This window comes from Anabrus simplex, chromosome 2, assembly GCF_040414725.1.
Source record: "Anabrus simplex isolate iqAnaSimp1 chromosome 2, ASM4041472v1, whole genome shotgun sequence".
NCBI lineage: Eukaryota > Metazoa > Arthropoda > Insecta > Orthoptera > Tettigoniidae > Anabrus > Anabrus simplex.
In genome coordinates this window covers 596278846-596298620 of record NC_090266.1, presented here as the reverse complement: position 1 = coordinate 596298620, position 19775 = coordinate 596278846, and positions in this window count along the sequence as shown.

Here is a 19775-nt window from a genome sequence, read left to right as displayed (position 1 = left end):
TATTTTCTGTTAGATTTCCGTTTTCGTTTGTTTTCGAATGTACACCGCTGCATTGATACCATTAATACAGATGCCTGTAAGCTAATGGAGTCTATGGACGCCCTACATTGTCTTCAATGTTATATGAAGTCCCGTCACTATTCCCGAGGTAAGTAGAGATGCCAGTATGTGGCGAACGACATGAAGCTACGTGAAACAAGCTTCCTGCACTCCCTTACTACCAAGCAGCCAGGCTATGATGAAATGTTTTATTTCTGTTACTAAGAAAATAGCTGTGATAGTAATAATTTTAGGCTACACCATTAATTAACTGACTTTAGGATGTAAATATGATTTAAACGATTCAGTTGTGGACAGGAGAGATGGAATAATAAACGTGACATAAAGTAGAAACCAAACAAGAAACAATGTGCAATACTTCATAATTCTTTGCTATCACATTTACCGTGAACTTGTTATTGCAAATTTATATCAGAATGTGTGATACCAAAATACACTAACCTATATTATGAAGCAATGTATTTTCCATGGAATGTTATCATTACTCCTTGTTTTATAACTGGCTGAAATATTTATTTTGCGCTTGATTGCTAATGCTTAAATAACACTGGCTTGTTCAATAGCTGGCGAATATATTTAGTTTCAATGCAATGCGGTACTCGTGCATCTGCTGTTATGGTACAACCTAATATAAATATATGTTTGAGCCACTGCTCTGATTAGCCACATGAAGTGATTTGTTCAGGTTCAGGCTCTAGAAACTGGTCCTGGTTGGACAGATTTCTCCCTCTCACACAAATGCATGACAATTACATTTAACACTGGCTTCACATTGGGGTTAGTTATTGATCCCATGTTCTCAGCTCTGAATAATTTTCAGAAATTATACATACGATGTTTACAGACGAACTCGGGTGTTTGAGACCATATCTATTTCTTGTACCTCAATCAAGAACGAAGTTTCCATACTTTCGTCCGTTTCAGCAGACAAGTCAGGGAATGATAGAATTGCAAGAAGGAACTCTGCCATCATACAACAAATCCGGCGATGCATTCAGCAATATCTGACGTTAAATGAGAACAGACAATTATTCCAGGAACGTTCGCGTAGACTTGGTCTATCAACTCGTTATCTAGGAATATAGAGAAAACACTACTAGAAACACATACAGAAAACTCAAATAACGTTGTTATGTGTAATGTACCTGCAAGATTTCTTTAATCCTTAACAGTGGTTTCATTTTCCAGGATTCGATCATTAGGAATTAAACAGTGAAATGTGATTACCACCTTTTAAAAACATTCATGGTCAGAACGCTGATTTTCTGGGCTGAGTGTCTCAGACGGTTAAACTTGGCTGGTTAGATCCTGCCTCAGTTCGGTGGTATTTGAAGGTGCCCAAATACGTCAGCCTCGCGTCGGTAGATTTACTGGCACGCAAAAAGACACTTGAGGTACTAAATTCCGGCGTCTCCAAAAACTGAAAAAGAAGTTTGTGGGATGTAAAGTCAATAACATTATTGTTATTATTATTATTAGAACGCTGACTTTGTCCTCGGGAATCCAGTAGAAGACGTTGATTCATGAAGTTCAGGGTGGTCCAAAATCCTCTTAAAGGAAGCCGAAGTTTGCTTTACGGTTGAGTTACTTTTTGTCCTCAACTTGATCTGACATACCCGAATATTATATCCAAATGGTCCTGACTTACTTCTCAAAATGGCGAGTAGCACAGTTGGTTCAATAACACTCACCGGCCGTACAGTTCTGAACATGTTAGCGTAGCAACGAGGAATACAGTACAGGATCTCCTGTTTTCCTGACGCTTTTGTCCACTAGCTGTCCTGTTGCTGTTCTGAGCCTAAGTTGTCTCAAAAAATAATTCCCTCGTTCAAAAGTTGTTGCGTTCATGAAGATTTTGATCGCTACCTCACCTTCTTCCTCTGAAGACTGAACGTCTTGTGCTATAGAATACTGTTTCCTTTCAGCTGGCTTACGGTGGGAGGTTTAGGTGTCGGATATCTTCGTCCCTGAAAGGGAAATAAAAATACGAACGCATGCTTTAGGCTAGAGGTCGCATTTTTCTAAAATATGCATTATGTGTAAACTGATATCACAAAATTAGTATGATAAGCAGATAATGAAAACTTGAATAACTCATTTGTACTTTGGAGTCAGAAAATGAACTTGTATTTGTCTAGTAATATTTCAACATTTCCTTCTTACACTGTTTTAGTGAGAAGGTAATACTTCACATTCCGTGGGATAGGTGCTCTTCATTAAGTCTGCACGTACAAAATTGCATGGTAAGAGAAATCAAACATCTGTGGCAACTGTTAAAGAATTCTCTTACACACATGCGAAATTTAATTCCAGGTTTTCCGACATCAATCCTTGTCTTATAACCACATTCAACGCAGTACGTATTGATTGATAATAAACTTTATTTACATGCATGAAAAGTGATAAAACTTTCCAGTCTGTCAGACACACATCCATTTCAAATGCAAATTTATACACTATAAGCATACCTGTAAAAATCACATATTCTTTCTTCACAAATAACGTGTCTGTCTCTGTGGTGTAGTGGTTAATGTGATTAGCTGCCACCCCCGGAGGCCCGGGTTCGATTCCCGGCTCTGCCACGAAATTTGAAAAGTGGTAGGAGGAATGGAACTATTTTTTTTGCTATTTGCTTTACGTCGCACCGACACAGATATGTCTTATGGCGACGATGGGATAGGAAAGGTCTAGAATTGGAAGGAAGCGGCCGTGGCCTTAATTAAGGTACAGCCCCGGCATTCGCATGGCGTGAAAATGGGAAACCACGGAAAACCATCTTCAGGGCTGCCGACAGTGGAGCTCGAACCCACTATCTCCCGATTACTGGATACTGGCCCCACTTAAGCGACTGCAGCTATCGAGCTCGGTGAGGAATGGAACGGGGTCTACTCAGCCTCGGGAGGTCAACTGAGTAGAGGTGGGTTCGTTTCCCTCCTCAGCCATCCTGGAAGTGGTTTTGCGTACTTTCCCACTTCTCCTCCAGGCAAATGCCGGGATGGTATCTAGCTTAAGGCCACGGCCGCTTCCTTCCCTCTTCCTTGTCTATCCCTTCCAATCTTCCCATTCCCACCCCCCGCAAGGCCCCTGTTCATCACAGCAGGTAAGGCCGCCTGGGCGAGCTACTGGTGATCCTCCCCAGTTATATCCCCCGACCTAATGTCTCAAGCTCTAGGACACTGACCTTGAGGCGGTAGAGATGGGATCCCTCGCTGAGTCCGAGGGAAAACCGACCCTGGAGGGTAAACAGATTAAGAAAGAAAGAAAGAAAGAACAAATAACGTACCTATATGATACGACACAAAATAATGTACATCACTAACCAAAGAGCACACAAAATTAACAAGAGCATTTTCCGGTAACAAACATTTCTCACTGCAAGAAGCGTAGAACTGCCGGGCGCTGCCTGCTTCGATGCTGTAGGAGAGGGGGGTAGCCTGCTTCAGCCAACTCGCGTACACGCCCTAGGCCTATCTGTGCTCCTCACTAAGCCGAATGTCAGAACAGTTCCTTTAATAGGCCACGGCCGCTTCCCTCCCACCTTCGCCGCATCTCAAAACACCGCAACACCTCTTGGCCTGAGAGAGAGCGCCACTATTTAGGAGGCCCATCGTAACCCACCAAGGTACGAAATTAAAATATTTTAGTAGTAGTAGTGGTTTCAACTCAGAGTAGCTTCAGTTAACAATGGCCACGGCCTTACCTTGGCTTCCCATCTCTGCGTTCGCAAGGTCGTATACTGATTCCACCATCGGCTGTCCTAAGAAGGGTTTTTTCGTGGTTTTCCATTCTCCTCACTAAGATGAATGCCACGACAGTTCCTTTTGTACGCTCCCCTCGCAATTTCTCAGTCTTTATAGCACCCCAAACACATCTCTCGATCTGAGAGTGGGCGTCAACCTCAACATTTTTGTAATAGTAATACATGATATTAATGTTATTGCTTCTATGTCTGACATACTACTTCTTCGGTTCTCAGAGACGCCGAGGTGTCGGAAGTTTGTCCCACCAGAGTTCCTTTACTCGCCAGTAAGTCTGCCAACACGAGGCTGACGTATTTGAGCACCTTCAAATAGAACCGGACTAAGCCAGGATCGAACCTTCCAAGTTGGGCTCAGAAGGCCAGCGCTCTACCGTCCGAGCTACTCAGCCCGGCAGTAGTAGTAGTAGTAGCGGTAGTATTAGCGGTAAAGTAAGGGTGTATTCTGCCCGAAGGCAGGTCCAAACCTCCACAGAGGTGTGCCTGAGCCGGAATTTACGTACGGCAGGGTGGCCAGTTCCTTTCCGCTCCTCCATTCCCTTACTCCCCATCAACAGCGCGTGGCAACCCACCCAAATCTTGACCACGCCCAATGTTGCTTAACTTCGCAGATCTCTCGGGATCCGGTGTTTGAGCACGGCTACGGCCGTTGGCGTATTAGCAGTAGTAGTAGTTAACTGTGTTTCAAGAGGCTGAATACACATAGTTCCTTTCCCTGTAGCGGGTTATGGCCTTTTAAGAGGACCAAAAATGGAACTCGGGAAGCTACTTGTGGATATATTCTCACTGATGGCCCATCAGCGTATATCGTTCCAATATTAGTTGTCTATTTTGTAATTTACTAATTTTTAGTGCTTAAACATTTTGATATTAAATGACCTAATATAATTACGAACTCTTTCTTAATCTTCTCGACTGATCATGTTACATTCAATGATCAGTCTCAGTCTCATTCTTGGCTTTGACAGCATAAAAGTGCCCGAAGAATGAGTGATGCTAGCTAGTCATGCCATTCGTTATGCAGCCAGTGCCTGTTATGAATGGTGTGAAAATGTTCATAGGGTCGGTTGGTGCGGGCATTTCAGTGGATTTGGCAGACTGAGATGTAATTACGACTCCTGGCTCAATGAGGAAAGCAACGGGAAACTGCCTCACTGCCCATTTACCTAGTGCGCTTCTTTAGCGACGCCTGGGCCACCTATGACGCCTGATGGCGGAGCTGTTGAGGTCCAAACCAACCTCCGGGCTGAGCACTCAATATACATACAACACACTGATCATTATGAATACGGAATTCCGGCATTAATTGTCTGTTTTCAGTTGCTTGTTCCAGTATAACAGTCTTCTCTAGGGGTGAATTAACTGTCTTCATGTGAAATCAGTTATTCCTCAGAGAATTCCGGTAGGAAACTGGGAAGTTCGTAGGGGCTGATGTTTCCAAGGTCTCTCTCTTAAACCTCCCTGTATCTCCTTGGCGAAATTTCTAGCAGATGTCGGACGAAAAACATTACTTGAAATAAAAGAAACATTTGTATTCTGGCGTTTACAAACCTATATGTCACCAATGCGACGTAAGTTACATTGGCCAGACAGGGAAGAATTTTTTGACCCATTGCAGAGAACACGTAAAAGCCGCGAAACCTCATAGATTTTCTGCCACAAGTGAACATATGACCGAGATTAATAAATCATTTTCTTTTATAGACTATTATTTAGGCATCATACAAGTAGCTAGTAAAGTCCCCATACCTAACTTATTTGAAAACACCCAGATACAGTACATCTGGAAAAAAGAAATAATCCTAACTTCAATCTGAACGAAATTTCTGAAGAGTTAACATTCTTCTGATGAAAAATTAATTCATAATCGAAAACTAATAAAGCTATTGTAACATGTGATAGGCAATTTGCCGCTTCCCCTCCAATTTCTATCCATCACCCTTCTCCCTGCCACCCCTCAGTAACAAAATCTTCCGGCCGTTCCCTGCCAGTGTATGTTCTAAGGTGAACGCGATGGGCGTGACAGAGCCCACTTGATAGGGCCGGTGGGACCAAAAGCGAGTGCTTCACGTTATCACTTGTCCAGTTTGTTTCTCTAACTTCTTGATTTCTCTGTAGCATACTTACTTTTTTCTTTATTTTCTTTTAGACTTCGCTATCAAACGTACCAAGTATACAACACGTTTTGCTAGTTATATCCTACACGAACAGTTCCGTGTTAACATTTTTCTATGGGAAGTGCTTTGTCCTCTATCAAAGTCAACAATCCATAATGCGCAGAGAGGTTCCTCCAACCCAGCCTAACAGACACCTGATTTAGTACAAGACACGAGTTTCTTCTAAACCACTTCGTTATGTCATATTAAATCCGAAGCAAGAAAATACTCCAAGACAGACACCGAACGTTATGTTAAAAACGTTTCATTTAGCTTTATTATGATACTGATCATTTTACCTATTTACATATTTAACATACTTTATAAATGTTTAAGAAAGCTTTTTAATTTGTATTACTTGGTTGAGGATGGCCCAAATAGTTTTCAAACACGCACCATATTTTTGTAGGACTAAATTTGCTATTAATTTTATTGTTTTAGTCTTCTTTTGTGTTGAAAAGGTGAACCCACAAACCGAGAAAGTTGGCCGTGCGGGTAGGAACACGCAGCTGTGAGCTTGCCTTCGGGAGATAGTAGGTTTGAACCCTACTGTCGGCAGCCTTGAAGGTGGTTTTTCGTGGTTTCCGATTTTTACACCGGGCAAACGCTGAAGCTTTACCTTAATTAAGGCCACGGCCCTAGTATGTTGGTATAAGGACCAAATCTACTCCTAGCCCTTTCCTATCCCATCGTCTCCATAAGAGCTATCTCTGTCGGAGCGACGTAAAGTCAATTGTAAGGAATAATGTTGACCCACAACATAAGTTCTTTTGAAATTAATATTCCAGGACAGAAAGTTGTTACATACAGTATGTGTCCTGTCATCCATTTACATTTTATTGAGTAATAGAGAACTGAAGTTATACTGACTCCTTGGCTGAATGGTCAGGGTTGAGGACATTAGTTCACAGGGTCCAGGATTTCAATCGCGTTTGCTTAATTTCTCTGTTTCCGGGACCGGTTGTATGTGTTTGTTCCAATACACTCCTCTTCATATTCAGACAACACACCACACTACCAACCGCAACAAGATTCCGCAAAATGAATGCATCCCTGCAATGTATTGGTGTCAAGAGAGACATCCATCAGTAAAACAAGGCCAAATCCCCTTGTACGAAACGATCTTACCAGGGTGTGGGAAAAATTCAAGAAAATAAATTAAAGATCCTTTCATTTCACTTTGCAGAAACAAATATGTAGTGTCCAGACTGGACCAGAAAGTTCGTAAGTTTATTGTGATTCATTTATATCAGTCATTAAAACATTTAAATTTAAACTAAATGGAGTATATAAATTAAAGCAGGGTCGTGACATTTCAGTGAAGTGTGCCCAATAGCCATGGTTTAGGATTACGTTGACAACTCTCTGATGAGGAAGTTGCTGCAGAGATCAAATATACTGTGAAGCAACACGTTGACGCTAAACGATTCACGACAGTTATGATAAGAATTAAAAATCATACAGGCGAGTGCTCCTTCTAACATTTTACAATTTCAAAGGAGTTGTGTGATGCCCCAATGTTTTATAGTATTTTCGTAAATAAAGTGAATACCGGAAAGTCCCGAGAATTATTGCCACAATTTACATACACAGGATAAACCCGAACTGCACCGGCAAACCGCCGGACGTTCAGGTATACATTTTAATAACATACTTGTGTACGGGACCCGTGGTGTACGGTGGCTCGTTGCGGAGTAATAGCATTTCGTTTGCTGTGGTTTCCCAGTTAACTTGGCATTTGCATTGCACTGAAAATAGAAATAATAATAATAATAATAATAATAATAATAATAATAATAATAATAATAATAATAATAATAATAATAATAATAATAATAATAAAAATGTTATTTGTTTTATGTCCGTCCTTAATGCTAGTTAATATTGCAGACGCCAGGGTGTCGGAGTATTGTCCCGCAGGAGTTCCTTAACTTGCCAGCAGCCATCTACGCGGAGTTGTAACCTTTAAAACAATCTTTAAAAGCACACCGCGGGCTATTTCACTATTGTGAAGATATTTTCGCAAAAAAAAATAAAAAATAAAGGGGGGTGGTTGAGGCAACAAACCGAATAAATCATGAATCCATAATTGTTCTCTAAGGAGCCACTGGAGACCACGGGTCACTTATATCAGTACCGGTATACTCAGAAGTTATCCCTGAACAACCCCCGAAAGTTTGTCGGTGGAGTTCGGGTTCACCCTACATATTAATATTTTCAAACAATGGGTAAATTATAGCAGTAAATGCTAACAGAAAAAACGGTGAAATTTCAGAAGATAATTGGTAAGAAAAAATCTTAGTGTTGTAACTGTTCTCTCTGGAAGATGTTATTATTTCCAAGTCTGGTCACTGTAGAATAAGGACATAGTAAACTTTTAAACTTAAAAAGGACCAATCGAGTTAAGCGTGCGGTTAGATCAGTAAGCTTGCACTCGGAAGAAGGTGGGTTCCAACCCCACTGTTGGCAGCCCTGAAGGTGGTTATACGTGGTTTCCAATTTTTTACGCCAGACACGTGCTGAGGTTGTACTGTAATTAAGGCCACTCCCCCTTCCTTCCCATTCCTAGCTCATTCCTATCTCATCGTCGCAATAAAATCTATCTGTGTCGGTGCGACGTAAAGAAAATTGTTAAAAAAGCTAAATAAAACAATCCGAAACAGTTTCCACGAGCCTAATTACTTAAATCAATAAAAGTAGACTTCTACCTGTTTGATACTATACATTTGCTTTAAGTAAATAATGTTTGATACGGGAAATTAAGCTGATTTCTTAATAACTGTGATGGGTTTCGAACATAAATGGTGAGTTCCAAAGAAATTGTCCTATGCACAGGAAATCATTAAAATTAAAGATATAGCGGTCCCTATTCTCTAGCATTTTTTCAACCCTACATGCAGACTCTCTTTGAAGACGGGTGTAATAGAAAATACCGCTCTAGAAATGGAGGTAAGAACAGTTAAAGAGATTCACTCAGTATCACTGTCAGAAGTCTATATTTTATAAGGGTGTTGTTATTAATCACTTCACACATCACTAAGACTGTACTCAATCATCACTGGACCTGCGGCAAAGCAGTAGTGTGTCTACCCTAGTTAAGCGGGGGGGGGGGGGTAAGAATGACACTAAGAGCAAAATTTACATATGAGATATATTGTTACAGTGAACAAATTCTGTACAGGATAATCTTAGATGATTACAATTTAATGTTGAAATAATTTTGAAACCCAAAAATGCACAAGTGACAACATGAGAATTTAAAGACGGAAGTTGGCGTACAACTTCTTGAAGTTTTGGCCTTGATGGATCCGAGCCATGGACATCGTTACTATATTTCTGAAGACTGTTTCAAACCACAAATTGTACCAGTGATGTAGCCACACTTTCAGTGACTTACCTGTTATATATAGCTTGGTTTTAGTGTGACAACCGGACCATATTTATTTTAGATGGCTTCTGTACCCATTGAATTGAAATGATTGAGATTTTCTCACCATTTTCCAAGATTTCTAGAGATAATACAAAATATGGTTGAAAACAAGAAAAGTTTAACCTCTGAATCTTTTCTCTCCAATTATATCGTCGATGTGTAGTAGTTTAAATAAGTTAGGAATATTATTTCTGTAATAACAAAAGGATAATCATTCTTAAAATTTCCATATTAAGCAAAAATCTCTCTCAATTCACAGTTCAATTATTTTTAATATCAAATCGCCAATACCAGTGCTACAAACCTGCTCCATTAATGGATGTGTGATACTTATTCGTTTTAAATGATGTTGTAATGGAATCTCACAGATCACTTCCAACACTACCTCAATAATCGTTATTCAGACTAATCAATTTTAATTGCTAAGCTAGCTGCTTGTAGCTAGTGATTCCGGTTAACTATTTCAGTTTCTGCTGCAGCTGCATTTCTTTCATCGTGAAATACGTTGGGGATATACGATCATGAGCACTGCTCACTTTCTACATACGTATCACATGCTTAATAATCTAGGCCGACGAAATGCGTGTAGCGTCTTGTGTGTTAAAGAGAGAGAGAGAGAGAGAGAGAGAGAGAGAGAGATTTTCATGTCAATAATAATAATAATAATAATAATAATAATAATAATGTTATTTGCTTTACGTCCCACCAACTACTTTTACGGTCTTCGGAACCGCCAAGGTGCCGGAATTTAGTCCTGCAGGAGTTCTTTTACTTGCCAGTAAATCTACCGACACGAGGCTGTCGTATTTGAGCACCTTCAAACACCACCGGACTGAGCCAGGATCGAACCTGCCAAGTTGGGGTTAGAAGACCAGCGCTTTAACCGTCTGAGCCACTCAGCCCGGCGATTTTCATGTCTGGATTTGGATTTGTTACATCAATTTGCATTGAGGTTCGAGCAAGATATTGTTGAATTTATGTACAGCTTGGTATAGTTTAAATCACCTTAATTTCTGATAAGCGCATAATTATCCTCTCTTTAATAAAACTAACTCTAAACATGTTTTTTTGCACTAATTTAAGTGGAACGTGTATTTATCGATAATTAGTGCTAGAATGTCCGAGGTACACCGTTAATTTCGAAAACATACAGTCTTAGTTGTTCCCTAATGTGAGTGAGAAATCATAGTAAACCATGTTTGAAGAGTAGCTTTCCAACCTGGAAATTTTTCTATGATGAATCCTGTCAGTTCCTTGTCTCGCTATTTCTCAACGCAAATTACATTGTGATCATACTATATCAATAATTTTACATTATAATTTGTCATGGCTTTATTCACGTAGGTGGAGGGACTGTTTATCTCCCTAATGATCTCTTCACTTTATAGTGATAGTAACTCCGCATACATTAAATGAGCGTCCATTTTCTAAAGGGTGCATCGCGGGCAGCAGCTTGTGTGCTTTCCTGGACGTTCAGATTCCCTCTTGAAATTGCTTATAGTTTACTGTGGTACCGACGATTTTTGTGGCTTGACCTGCCGTAAAGCTGAGATTTTACCCTTTTATGGGGAGTGGGGCGGGCGGGTGTGATCCGTGTCTATGATGGAGGAGTTACTAATAAGGCAGCCTGATATTGATGATTTAACTAACAAACAGACCTTATCAACAAATCGGTTATAATTAATCTGCATTTAGGACTAACACCCAGGCGGTAGATTTCGTATCAGTTGTTTACCTTGTCTTCTTTTATGTGAAATCAACGAACATGGAAATTTATAGAATGTAAGTTGTAAGTAATATAAGTTGGTAAGTTATACTAGTCCGGAATTCATCTACTTATAAATGAATATTTCTCCAAATTTGTCCCCTTATATTCCAACTTTATTTTCATATTACGATCCTTTTTAACCTTAAAAGCTCCACTGAAGGTTATTCGTCTACTAATGTCAATCCACGCCATCTGGCCATTGACAGGTCTGAAAATACCACTCATTCCAGCAGTTCCTCTCCTTATTCCTCCCAGAGTTTGCAACATCTTCGTAACACCACTATTTTACAGGAAATAACCGAGAACAATTCGTGCTGATTTACTTTTGAATGGCTTACAGTTCTCCTATGAAGTATTCCTGGTATAAATCCTCGCCATACTTTAACTCAGTTCTAACTAGAGATTTATATGCTCTCCTTTACATCCTTACTACAACCCTTAAATATCCTCATAAACGTATGAATAGATCTGTAAACTTGACTTACAACCTCGTTAATGTGATTACCCCAATGAAGATATTTCTTTATATTAACACCTTATGAAAGAGAAGAGATCAGGAAGAATGTTAAGCTGGAAAGCTGTGGGGTGACCAGTTTGGTAATATACCGTTCAGTTACTGTAAAAGAGTACGTCATTAACCAAAAGAAATGTGTGCTAGTAGAACGAAGCTAAGCCTCTGAATGAGTTTGAGCTTTGCTCCTTGCCCTCGAACATAGACAGTTCTTGTAGGGGATGAACATGGCTCCACCGATCCGCCTAATCATTGTTTATTATGCTGTATACTCAGATAAGTAAACCATATAAATGCACAATCTGAGCTTTCTGTGACGATACACATTCGCTTTCGCATACTGTTTCATAAATCATAAATTCACAATCATTAGGAAATGCCATAAACTGTAAGAATCAAAGTTTAGTGTTACTTGAACGGTAAATTCGTAAACCACACAAACGGTCTTTCCGAACTATTTGTGGACGGTGCTGATTTGCTACAACTTAACTTACTGTTTGATAACTCTAGTAAAAACTAGCTGATGTACCCGTGCTTCGCTACGGGATTCTCAGAAAGACTGACTTGGTGGTTTTCCTAACTGAATTCAACATAGGTCATTACAAAAACGTCAGTAGGAATGTAGCGATTGAAAGCAATGTTATCATATAAAATACTCGATCAAATGAAAAACCGCACACTTTCTCACTTTCAACGAACAGTACTACGGAGCCGATCTAAGAGTCCAAAGTTCCAGAGCTGGAATAACCAGGTTGCAGACTGCCGTGAACACTCCTCTGTCATTATTCCGTTAAATATGCACACTACTCATTCCAATCAGTGTCTCAGAGTAGGGACTGAATAGCTCGAATGCTATGATGAACCAGTGTGTTACGTACCATTAATATCAGAAAATGTATGAACCAGAGGAATGGCATGCTAAAGAAGAAAGTTATCTTACTCCCCAGCTACTTCCCGCCAATATACAGGCAGGCTGTTACAGTCGGTACGACCAGGCGAGTTGCCCGTGTGGTTAGGGGCGCGCAGCTATGAGCTTGAATCCGGGAGATAGTGGATTCGGGCCCCACTGCCGGCAACCCTGAAGATGGTATTCCGTGGTTTCCCATTTTCACACCAGTCACACCAGGCTGTACCTTTAGGCCAAGACCGCTTCCTTCACATCACTATTCATTTCCTATCCCATCGTCGGTGCGACGTCAAGCAAATGAAAAAACCTCGGTACGCTGCAGTAATCCTATCTGTCGGGGATGAGAGGAAACAGAAGACAAAAAGCACATCACAACAAACAATGGTCAATGTAATGTTATTGTTGATAAAGTTTATGAGCTTTCTATATTGCAGGCCTTCACATTAGTTTTCTTTCGACTCTGTGATATTAGGATGTCTTACAAAATTATTTATATCGTAGACTGTAGTTCCTTATTCTCAGACTTTACATACCAATTTTCACTAAATTCTGTTTACCCATTTTCTCGTGACTCGGCGCTGATATGGACTTTGTAACAAAAATCCAAATTCATGAATATATCTGATTATATGCGGTACAGTAACAATGTATAAGACATAAGTGATCGGAAATTTAATAACTTCTTACATAACTACTACTAACGACATAACTAAAGTAATGTTAGTTATGTAGTATTTATCGATACGAACACTAATAACATAAGTAACTTATTTGAGAATTACATTTCAGGCCTTCCCCTAAACTACCATATCACTCAACGTGAATAAAATAATTTGTAGCCTAGATTGCATTACATACCGATTTTCATTAAATTCTCTTCAGCCGTTTTCTATTGATGCGTGTACATACAGACAGACAGACAGACAGACAGACAGACAGACAGACAGACAGACAGACAGACAGACAGACAGACAGACAGACAGACAGACAGACAGACAGACAGACAGACAGACAGACAGACAGACAGACAGACAGACAGACAGACAGACAGACAGACAGACATTACGGAAAAGTAAAAAAATGCATTTCCTTGTTACTGTGGACATGACAGGTACAGAAATATCATTCATTTCAAATTCTGAGCAATGCACAGCCAAAACGCTTATTTTATATATAGATTGCATTCCATGCCTTCCCCTAAACCAGCATTTCACTCAGTGCGAATAACATTATTGATAGCCTAGATTATAGCGACCTATTCCGTGACTTTGCATACCAATTTTCGTGAAGATACGACCACTAACACAATAAATATTTGAAAATTGAATTTTAGGCCTTCCCCTAAACTACCATTTTTCTCAGCGTGTATAGCCTATATTGTAGCGACTTATTTTCCATCTTTGTCTAGCGATTTTCATTAAGACACGACCACTAATAACGTAAATATTTGAGAATTAAATTTCAGGCCTTCCCCTAAACTACCGTTTCACTCAGCGTGATTAAAATAATTTATAGCCTAAATTGTAGCGCTTCATCACCCGACTTTACATTCCGATTTTCATTAAATTCTCTTGAGCCGTTTTCTCGTGATGCGTATACATACAGACAGACAGATAAACAGACAGAAATTACGGAAAAGTAAAAAATGCATTTTCTTGTTACTGTGGACATGACTGATACAGAAATACCATTCTTTTCAAATTCTGAGCAATGTACAGACAAAACTCTTATTTTATATATATATATAGATATACAGTACATTTATTTCGTTTCCATTTTTGCTCCGTCTGCATTCATTTGGAAATGTTCCGTGTCTAGATCATGCGTTCTTTTGCCTCCTTCTTCTAGTGAACATTTTATTATACTGCATGCGCATCGTTTGAGATATATATGTATTTTAACAAGTGTATAAAAATAAACCAAGAATGGGCTTAGACGTTCACCACATTTCCTTCAAAAATCTCAATCCGTTTCCGAGTTACAGCCTTATAACATGAATGCATAAAAAGGGTGGTCCGATACAACGTGAAACGTGTACAGTATATGAGTTTTAAAGGGATGGTCATGTTCATACATAACTTGAAAGAAATTCTTGGATATCTTGCACTATTGTCATTGTATCAACTGCTGAAATTAGCCAATCTGGTCACTTCGATGGCGAATTCAAGTGCTCTTTGGCAGGCGGTGTTAAGTCGAAGAATAAAACATTGCCAGGGGAGGGCAGACCTCCATAGCGAGTATGTTCCGGTGATATTGGCTGAAACCAATGCTACCGAGCTCGATAGCTGCAGTCGCTTAAGTGCGGTCAGTATCCAGTAATCGGGAGATAGTGGGTTCGAACCCCACCTTAATTAAGGCCACGGCCGCTTCCTTCCCATTCCTAGGCTTTTCCTATACCATCGTCGCCATAAGATAAATCTGTATCGCTGCGACGTAAAGCAAATAGCAAGAAAAACCTCAACGCTGTGTTTGTGTTTGATGCTGACTTCTTTTCATGGCTGATCTGAAGCCACGTGCAAATTTAAGAATTTAAGAACACTGTATTGCAAAGCCCATTTTAATTCACCCGCGAGGCGAACCGATTGGCTGACTTCAGCAGCTGATAAAGTGACAATGGTGTGAGATATCGAATTGTTTCTTTCAAAATATTCATCAGTACGACCAATTCTCTAACGCTTAACGCTCATATACCCGGTCCACGTTGTTTCCGACCACCTTGTATACTGGAATAAAATGTCAAGGAGTTAAAATTTGCCTTTTTTTAAAATGCCTATTCATAATGAAATTATAATGGACTTCGTTAAAATTAAACCTGGGTACTCCTTCCTTCCTGCTGTTAAATTCGAATTCCATTGTATTATGGCTTCATAATTGATGGGGACGTCATGAGCTTCACGTCGATAATCGGATTAGTGTTTTAGTCTGTCTAATGGCATAGGAAACCTGTATTGCAAAAAGTTCACTGAGGGCTTTGTCCGCCAGATGGCCTGCATATATTCCTGTAACTCGTGGTCAGCGTAACGGTATAGTTAGTCCATTGCTTCATTTTATGGACTAGGCTTGCTGTATAATACATCAGGTAGATCTTAATCGAGATTGATAGAACGCTGTTCCAGCTCTTGGTCCAGGAATCGAACCAATGTCCTTCGATTAAGATGCAGAAACACGATCACTACAACAACATGGAGCTGGCCCGTACTGGTATACGTACGTACTAGAAAGCAATGTAATAATGACATGTCCTGTTTACGTCTGTATTTCTCACAGATTTATTAAAATCTTGGTGATAACTCCCATCGTTGTTACTACACTTGAGATTCTGCGGAGCTCCGTTTTAGCTAAGCAGCAAACCTCTTACGCTAAATCTCCGTCAGTGGAACTTTGCAGATGTACAGAAGGGTTTGTTATCTCCATTTTACTTCATCTATCTTGTACCTTTCTGAAGCGCACTGCCGCTCTGTCGCAGCTGTCTTGTACTGCAGACTGTTTAACAATTCTCTTTCATTGCACGGTGGCCTCGCTACAGTAACTGCCAAGTAGATGTTGTAGAGACTCTCAGTTCCAATGACAAGTGGATACTTCCATTAAAAGTAAAAGCAGATTTGTTGATGTTCTTAATCTTGATATTTTTTGTAGTTTTATGCTATTTATGTCCTCATTTACCTTTGTTGCTATATCACCGCTACAAAATTTTAACTATCTGGAAATTTATAATCTAATCAATGTGGTACACTACTTGTAACACAATATTTAGAGTTATACGTTTTAAATCATTCAGCGAATTTCTCAGGGACAGTGTGGTAATTTTGTTACGTTACAAGTAAAGGAATATTTGAAGTAAGTTTTTATCTGTATTTCCAAATAAATTTATAATTATCGAAAAATTGCATGGGATATCATTATTAGATTTCTGACACAAATTACTAATTCAAAGTGAAACGGGATTCATCAGTCAAAACGTTTCGCCACTTATTTCAACCCTCAATGCTAGACATTTATTTCAAGAGATTTTGACTGATTTTGATCACACTCCTCTCGTGTCTGTCTCATGGGAGCCAATTAATCTTCTTAGGAATAATATTCTAGGTGGTCCGTTGTCTGTAATGTCATTTATTTCGCAAAATGTTCATATATATTTATCCATCTCAGGTCAATTGAAGATATATCAGTAGTTTTAAGCTTTCGTGTTTGTTTGTCTGTCTGTTTGTTTGTTCCACCATCACGGGTAAACGGCTGAATAGTTCTCGGCCAAGCTTCATATTTCGAGTCTAATCATCCATGAGAAGGTTTCGATATGCATATCACTTAAACATTACTGAACAGACTGGGGAGTTGTTTCAGTTTTCCTTTATACTAATTGATTATATCTCGACCAATCATCATATTTATAGTCTACTCATCCAGGAGCGAGTTTTGCTATTCGCATCACTTAAGAATCACTTAATAGACTGTGAGTTTATATGAAGACCTGAAGAGTCTTTGATTATATTGATTATATTGATTATATATCAACTAAAATTCATATTTAGAGTTTACTCACCCAAGCGCATGTTTATATATGCATATCATTTAAAAATCACTGAATACACTGGGAGTTTATAAGAAGACCAGAGGAGAACTTATTTTTCAATTTCCTCTTACACTGTTGATTATGCTTAAAATCTGTAGGCCATATGTGCAACGTCCCTTCAGTTTAAATATTTTTTCTTATGTACATTATTTCGCTTACTCTTTAAACGACGGTGAAAATTACTATACTCAATGGGCATCACTATCTGCAGCCAGTGACGGACACCCTCGCAGACGTACAGTTGTTTGATGGATCCATAACAGGAGAAAATCAGTGGATGCATCATATTTCTCTTTCTTCCTTTCTTAATCTGCTTACCCTCCAGGGTTGGCTTTTCCCTCGGACTCAGCGAGGGATCCCACCTCTACCACCTCAAGGGCGGTGTTCTGGAGCGTGAAACATTGGGTCGTGGGATACAACCGGGGAGGATGACCAGTACCTCGCCCAGGCGGCCTCACCTGCTGTGCTGAACAGGGGCCTTGGTTGGGCACGGGATGATTGGAAGGGGTAGACAAGGAAGAAGGAATGAAACGGCGGTGGCCTTAAGGTGGGTACCATCCCGGCATTTGCCTGGAGGAGAAGTGGGAAACCACGGAAAAACCCTTCCAGGATGGCTGACGTGGGAATCGAACCCACCTCTACTCAGTTGAGATCCCGAGGCTGAGCGGACTCCGTTCTAGCCCTCGTACCAATTTTTTCAAATTTCGTGGCAGAGCCGCGAATGGAACCCGGGCCTCCGGTGGTGGCAGCTAATCACACTAACTACTACACCACAGAGGCGGACATCATATTTCTCTCGGCTTTAAAATTACACTCACCTCATGTATCTGAATACTGAGGTGACAGGATGTAGACCTTTTCCCTTTGGCGCCAGTGTGTGTGTGTGTCTGTCTGTCTGTCTGTCTGTCTGTCTGTCTGTCTGGTTATCTAACTGTTTGTATGTTCCTAAAAGTGGAAAATTACTGGACTTATTTTTACCAGACTACGTATTTGGATTCTACTCACTCAGGATTTTTTTTATCAGGTGAATATGATATCATTGTAATCACATGGAGTTGGTATTTATAGGAAGATTGTTCACAAATATTTTTGTTACCATTAGGTCTATCAGAAGACTGTATACAAACGTGTAAGAATATGTTATTTCCGTTCCTTTATGCCATGCACTTATTTATCGTACGACGGATAATAACGCAGATGATTACGAAAATTTGGATTTTTAATTCAACTCCCGTGGGACATGTGCATGTTACTTGAAGGTGGGATACGGGAAAGGCTAAAGAGGCATTTTACTGTTTTCGATAGGGCATATATTAAAGGGAGATAGCATCAATGTGAGAGCGCCACACCACTGGTCAGGGGCCCAGTATGCAACCTGAGAACCACGGAGCATTTCGCTTAACTTCGGACCAGGAACTTTACCGTACAATAAATTCAGAAATCGTCATAATTCTCTCTCGGCTTTGTTCAGCTTCATCTTATCTCACGTTACTGCCACACGCGTTCGTACGAAAATATCATTTTAACATGTCGCATTAAATGTGTGACTAGATCCTTGTTACTTCGCAATGTTACAAGTACGTCCGGCTAAGCACATCAAATCTGGACGTACTTTTACAATCCATTATCCAACATATTAATTTACAAAAATTCACCATAAGTAAGGATGCGTAGTACGTTTAATGACTTATTCAAAAATCACGACACGGATCCCTCAGTGTCCCTAACAGGCTTCAAAAAATGTATATTGATTTTTTTTGTGAATATACTTAAGTCCGCCTCTGTGGTATAGTGGTTAGCGTGATTAGATGCCACCCCCGGAGGTCCGGGTTCGATTCCCGGCTCTGCCATGAAATTTGAAACGTGGTACGAGGGCTGGAACGGGGTCCACTCAGCCTCGGGAGGTCAACTGAGTAGAGGTGGGTTCGATTCCCTCCTCAGCCATCCTGGAAGTGATTTTGCGTAGTTTCTCACTTCTCCCCCAGGTAAATGCCGGGATGCTACCTAACTTAAGGCCACGGCCGCTTCCTTCTCTCTTCCTTGCCTGTCCCATCCAATCTTCCCATCCCTCCACAAGGCCCCTGTTCAGCATAGCAGGCGAGGGCGCCTGAGCGAGGTACTGGTCATCCTCCCCAGTCGTATCCCCCGACCCAGAGTCTGAAGCTCCAGGACACTGCCCTTGAAGCGGGAGAGGTGGGATCCCTCGCTGAGTCCGGGGAAAAAAATAACCCTGTAGGGTAAGTGGTTTAAGAAAGAAAGAATATACTTAAACTATCTTCACAAATACCATCTCATAAGACGAAAATAAAATTCATTACACTATTTCTTTGTCAATAATACAAATAGAACTCAGTTGTCTATAAACTGCGGTATAATATTGTTACAGTGTTAATCATGTACCTGACTTGTACCCATATGACTGTGTCTGCACATAAACATTTAGTTCTTCCTACTTATGTATTCAGGAGCCAGTGACTGCAGCACTATCTAATCTTGATCTGTATGTAACAACTTTTAAATATATTGTGGTTTTGGTCGGGTTTATTATTTGTTTACTATAAATTTTCACAGTCTGTTGTTAATCGTGATCTTCTTATGTTTTGCATTATATATCAC